The sequence below is a fragment of the Capra hircus genome, chromosome 19 (assembly GCF_001704415.2).
Source record: "Capra hircus breed San Clemente chromosome 19, ASM170441v1, whole genome shotgun sequence".
In the NCBI taxonomy this organism is placed as follows: Eukaryota; Metazoa; Chordata; class Mammalia; order Artiodactyla; family Bovidae; genus Capra; species Capra hircus.
Window position 1 is genome coordinate 3,715,392 of NC_030826.1, and position 6,936 is coordinate 3,722,327.

A 6,936-nucleotide genomic window follows, 5' to 3' on the forward strand; every position below is an offset into this window, starting at 1 on the left:
CAAATAGTTTTCTGTTCCAGCCTCTCTCTTTTATTCTGTAATCCCAATTATATTGTGTATATATTATATTATATTATACTATATTACCTGATATCATCTCACAGTTCACTAAAGATTTTTCAGCCTTTTCTCTTTCTATGCTTCAGTTTGAATAGTTTCTATTAATATTATTCTGTCTTCAAGTTCTTGAAGCTTAATACTCTTTACTTCTTGGGTTTTCTACCTGTTAAACTCATCCACTAAACTTTTCATTTTAGATGTTATGTTTTTCAGGTCAAGGATTTCCAATTCTTTACTGATATCCTCCTATCTATGTACTATGTTCATATATTTCTATAAAATTTAAGAACATATCTATGATCTATCTAAACTCTTTGTCATAATTGCAAGATCTCTGTCACCTTGCTGTATGTTTCCATAAATTTTTTATCCTGGTTTTGAATCATATCTCCTCGCTTCTTCACTTGTCTAGTAATATTTTATTATATGATGCACATTGCATACACTATATTGTTTATAATATAGATTTTGTTACCTCGTTTTGATTTGTTAGAAAATTACTTTATTAGCACATCCACTCCATTTTTTTGGTTTTATTTTTCATGTTTCTTAGAACTCTAATGTCCTAGTTGGACTCTCAGTTCAACTTAGAATCTTAGTTCATCTCATAGCTCCCCCTTATCTATTATTTGCAAAATCTATAGATAGAGAATCATCCTGAACATTAATTGCTTAACATTTCATGGAATATTCAAGAAAATTCCTATGAAGATTTCTGGATCCCCTTCTCTGTGCAGCTCCCTCCTTTCTTGTCTGCCTGAAAGCTAGATTTCTTCTCAATAACTCCAAATTCTCATCTCTGTCTTCTTAGCCCAGCAAAATGTTCTGCTTAATATAGGCTCCACTTCCCTTCACTGAGGTTCAGAAACTCCTCCAAACAGAAAATCAATGCAGTTGCAGGCCTAATCGCATATGCTTTTCTTGTGTCTGGAATCACAGATGTATACTGTCTATTGCTCAGTGTCTGAAACCAGTTGCTTCATACAGTTTTCTCAGATTTCTTTTTTCTTTTTTTTTTTCTTTTTTATAGTGGGAGAACTTATCTGAAACTAGGAACTTGATCATGGATTAGAGAAGTTCTAAAGCTGCTCTTTCGCCTTATTTATCTCAGGATATTTGTAAAGTATAAAATCCCCTGTTCCTTTTATGTTTCAGCCATTTTGTTATGCATAACAAAATGTATGTCATAATAGTCAATAAATGTTTTCCTGGTCTTAAATGTTCACTTATTGAAAGATTTAACTCATAGTTTATAGACTTCTGGTTTACCTCCTGTGTTATCAATATCTTAAAAATTTTCAAAGTCCATCTAGTGACATAAAATATCCTCAGTTCTTTGATATGTTTCTCTTCAAAGGCTTTTTATTCTTCTTCAGGTCTATGACTGTTTTTTATAGTTACTTTCTGGATTTTGTCATCACTTGAAATATATTTTACCTCTTCAATGATAAATTCAGACAACTATGTCTTCAAAACAGACTTCTATTCTTTTACTCAGTTGCTCCAAGATCTTCAGTCATTTGACTTCCGTAGGACCTCTAATGTGTACATATATATATCAACTGTCTCCCTATCACTTCCTTCTGACTTAATTTCTTTTGGTGTGCATCAGATTCCATTTCAACAATATTCTTGCCAAAACCCTCAGCAATCACATTTACTTGACTCCTGCACCCTACTGTGCCAAAACAAAACAAAACATGACACTTGGCTTCCATCTATTCGTCTTCTCTGTTGTAGGCTGCTAAACGTTGAACAAAAATAGCACCTTACTCAGATTAGTGATGCTGAAATTTATGATTCACGGCTTCCCATGAGACTTCAATTTGCCACAAAACACCAGTGTTTCTTGTTTTGTTACTTTCCCATTTACCACAGAAACTATGTCAAATATATTTACTTTCTTCTTAAACTGACTCTTTCACTCACTATTTCATTCTTAATCAGTGTCCTGCTCTGAATGGCAGTCATCAACTGATAAGTTTTTCAATTCCTATCACAAACCAGACCAATAATAGCACTCATCCTGCCCATCTCTCCTGCAATAATGAAATGTGTCCCTTCTGCCCAAGTTTGTGAAATGCATTCTCACTGTCTCTGTCTCTTCAAAGACTCTCCCTCTAGTGGCTTCTTTTTATTAAAATCTAAATATGTTCAAGTCTCTCTTCCCAGAAGTCCCTTTTAATCCCAGGCCCCTCTTTGCTGTTTTTGTTCAGTCTTAAACTGTGTCCAACTCTTTGAGACCCCATGGACTGTAGCATGCCAAGCTTCTCTGTCCTCTGCTATCTCCCAGAGTTTGCTCAATTCATGTCCATTGAGTCAGTGATACTATATTATTTCTTTCCTCTTGCTCATAGAGAGACTCTAGAGACAGATTATCTCTGTGTGTATCCCAGATCTGCCACTTATTAGTTAATTACAATTAATGTAATGTTTTTAGCAACTCGTTTAATCTGACTGTGATTTCCTCTTCTGTAATACCTTATAAGATAGACTGAATATATATATGTATATATGCTATATATAAATGCTATATATATATATAGCATTTGTAAATGGGTGGAAGATAAAGTGCTCAATAAGTCTTGGATATAGTGTTAGTTAAGCCAAACTCCTTGACAAGACTGAAAACAAGTTGCATTTACTTTCTTATCTCTGTCTCAGCACTTAGGACTCAGCAATCTGGCAGCCTTGTCAAACGTTTGGTAAAATGTTCTTGCTGAGCCATTTACTCAATTGAACAGGTATTTCTGTCTGTATCTTTCCTGACTTTGGGCAGTATTTGACATTGCTGATCATTTGTACCTCCTATAGCATTCCATTCTTTTTCTTTCAGTGAAGTCACACTCTGGGTTTTCTTCTGGATATTCCTTCTTACTATATTTTGCATTTTCTTTTGAAAATTTCAGTGTTTTAAAAAATCTTAAATGTCAGGTTCTCCAGGATTCTCCTTTAAATCTCTCTGATCTCACTATCTGTATGCCCTCAATACATCTGCTGATTATTTATGAATCTTGGTCTTCAGCTGAAGCCTGTCTCCTGAGTACCAGATCAATTCAGCTACTAAAATCTCCACAGGAATCTTATATTCAGCACATATAAAAATTAACTCATCTTCGCCTCCCTAAGCTGATTGTATATTCTTTAGTTCAACCTTACATAGCATGGCCAATGAAGAACTCCAGAGACCGTTATTCATTTTGCAGTAAGCAAGGGAGGAGAGTTAATATAAAATTCAACTTAAAGCTGTGCCCCCCTGGATTTGCATAATATGGTCATCTATCCTATATCTATAGCCATGAAATTAAAAGATGCTTACTCCTTGGAAGAAAAGTTATGACCAACCTAGATGGCATATTGAAAAGCAGAGACATTACTTTGCCAACAAAGGTCAGTCTAGTCAAAGCTATAGTTTTTCCAGTGGCCATGTACAGATGTGAGAGTTGGACTGTGAAGAAAGCTGAGGGCCAAAGAATTGATGCTTTTGAACTGTGGTGTTGGAGAAGACTCTTGAGAGTCCCTTGGACTGCAAGGAGATCCAACCAGTCCATTCTAAAGGAGATCAGCCCTGAGTGTGCTTTGGAGGGAGTAATGCCAAAGCTGAAGCTCCAGTACTTTGGCCAAGTCATGGGAAGAGTTGACTCATTGGAAAAGACTCTGATGCTGGGAGGGATTGGGGGCAGGAGGAGAAGGGGACAACAGAGGATGAGATGGCTGAATGGCATCATTGACTCAATGGACGTGAGTTTGGGTGAACTCCAGGAGTTGGTGATGGACAGGGAGGCCTGGCGTGCTGAGATTCATGGGGTCTCAAAGAGTTGGACACAACTGAGTGACTGAACCGAACTGAACTGATCCTATATCTGAGTTAAAATCCCATGTGTTATGTTGGATTCTGCTCTCCATGACACCCTGTCAAGCACTGTCAACTCCAATTTCTACTTCTCTCATAGTCCCATCCTCCTCCCAATTTCCAGTGCAACTTCTCCTCCTAGACATCTCCTGATTCTTTTAATATGAAGCCCAAACTTCACACAATTTAGACTTTTCAGGTACTGTCCTATTTTACCACTCTGGCTTCAACTCTAGCTACTCTTCCTTAATACTCAACAATCAAGTTGTACTGCAAGTTTCTCAACTGTGCTATGCATTATCTTACCTCTAGGCTTCTAGGCATGCTTTTCACTCTCCTTGGAATAATCTACTTATTCTTCTCCCTAGGAAGGCTTAGTTTAATCTTCTGTAATGTAGACTCTAGACAAGAACATGATTCTAAGAGGTTTATGTAGGAGATAATCTCAAAAGACATGATAGAAAAGTGGGTGAAACAGAAGGAAAGAAAGGTGAAACAGAGTATCTTAGTGAACATGTTACCACTATGGGCAGTGGGAACTCAATTACACTGGAAACTTTTGGGATATAACATAGAGTACATCTCAGAACAGTCCCACATAAACAGCAAATTAGAGTTCTAAGCTTGCAGTACCTTTCTCTTCCCCTTGGAGGGTTCTTGGTTTTTTTGTTTTGTCTTTTTTTTTTTTTTTTTTCCCCCAGCATGGCCCCCAAACACCAGTTTTCACTTCCATTGCAAGCTAAGAAACTGAAAACAGTGAGGCTGACTCTTGCCTCCAGGCCAGATGAGGCATCTGCTTCTTCAAACTTGCTGAAGGAAGAAAAAGAACAGCAAGAAGCAATCAAACATATTCACAAAGTACAAGATGAAATAGACAGACTTAATGAACAAGCCAGTGAAGAGATTTTGAAAGCAGAACAGAAATATAGCAAACTCCGCCAACCACTTTTTTCAGAAGAGGTCAAAACTGACTGTCAAAATCCCAAATTTGGGGGTAACAACATATGTTAACCATCCCCAAGTGTCTGCACTGCTTGGAGAGGAGGATGAAAAGGTGCTGCATTATTTGACAAGAGTTGAAGTGACAGAATTTGAAGACATTAAATCAGGTTAGAGAATATATTTTTATTTTGATGAAAACTCTTACTTAAAAAATAAACTTCTCTCCAAAGAATTTCATCTGAATAAGAGTGGTGATCCATCTTCAAAGTCCACTAAAATTAAATGGAAACTTGGAAAGGATTTGATGAAATGATCAAGTCAAACACGGAATCAAGCCAGCAGGAAGAGACAGCATGAGGAACCAGAAAGCTTCTTCACCTGGTTTACTGATCATTCTGATGCAGGTGCAGGTGAGTTAGGAGAGGTCATCAAAGATGATATTTGGCCAAATCCATTGCAGTACTGCTTGGTTCCTGACATGGATATTGAAGAAGGGGAATGAGAAGAAGACGATGATGATGATGAAGAGGAAGAAGGATTGGAAGATATTGATGATGAAGGGGATGAGGATGAGGAAAGGCGAAGAAGATGACTGATGGAACACTGATGGATTCCAACCTTTTAAAATTCCCTCCAGTCCCTGGGAGCAAGTTGCAGTCTTGTTGTTGTTGTTGTTTTCCTTCTCCTCTTGTGTTCAGTTGCCCTCTTTTTGAGGTCTTTTTTTCTCCTTTATACCACAGTTCACAACTTATTTTGGAGGAAAATATCTTCAGCAGAATTCAGTGGGAAAAGAGTCTCTACCTTTTCCTTTTCCAAATTCATTTTTATTCCTTCCTGTCTCAACAAGAACTTTAAAGGATCAACACCACCATGCTCTGTGGGGGGAGAGGGGGGCGGGAGAAACCTCCAGCTCCCTTAGCTCTGCTGGAAACTGGAGGGTGCTAGGGCCTGTGCAATATTGCGTGAAATTCTAGCTTTTTTCCTCCTTTCTCCATATATTGGGCTCAGAGATGACATTGTGTCTCTATGTGAATATGGACAGTTAGCATTTGCCAGCATGTATCTGTCTACTTTCTCTTGTTTAAAAAGAGGAAAAAAAAAAAAAAAAAAACCTTTGAAAACTGGGGTTATAGAAGGTCAGCAAATGGTCAGTTCGAGATGTTTGAGTGGGTTAAGTGGGCATTTTGACAACATGGCTTCTCCTTTGGTGTGTTTAATTGTGATGTTTAATAGACATCTTTGCAGTTTAAGAAGACACTTTAAAAATAAAATTCTTTCCTAATGATGACTTGAGCCCTCCTACTCAATGGGAGAATCAGCAGAGCCTGTAGGATCTTATTTGCAGTTGACATTCTCTACTGCAACTTTGTTCCTGTTTATTTTTGAATTTTTCTTTTGTTTCACTGGAAAAGAAAGATGATGCTCAGTTTTAAACATTAAAAGTGTACAAGTTGGTTTGTTACAATAAAACTAAATGTGTACACACACACACACACACACACACACACACACAAAGCAAGTTAGCCGGACTACCCATTTTCCATGTTTTCTTCCTCTTTGACTAAGAACATTTCCTGAGGGATCATTTCTCCAACCTGACTGTAGACAGACAGGGTAGCTTGAGAAACCTCTAAGGTAGAGCATGGCAGCTGTTAAAAGTAGATCATCAGCATACACTGGGAACACATATAGGAAACCAAATCTAATCACTGATACTCCTTTAATATTCCTCTCCTGTGTAACTTTAAGTTCTTTATTACCTTTATCTTGTTAATTAGCACATCTTAGTGTGAGAAATTACAATTAAACAGTAAGTCACTATAGCCATGTGTCTAGTTCAACATGGTTTCCCTAAAACCTGGCCCTGCGTAGATACTTCCTGCACCTTTTGACTGAACTCTCTTTTGTTGAATGCGTATTTTAAGTTTGGTAGCAGTAGCTACATACCTTTAAAGATCAGTCAAGATACTGTAGACTTTGCTTTCTTGCTTTCTGCCTCATTCAGGTAGAATATCGTTTGGAAAATATCTGGTATTTGTAAATGACTTTGTAGTAAGGTGCAAGTCACTGTTGAAATATCA

General features: G+C 37.4%; 1 pseudogene; it reads left to right on the plus strand.

The window, feature by feature from the left end:
• LOC102179805 lies at nt 4,616-5,447 on the plus strand (annotated as a pseudogene).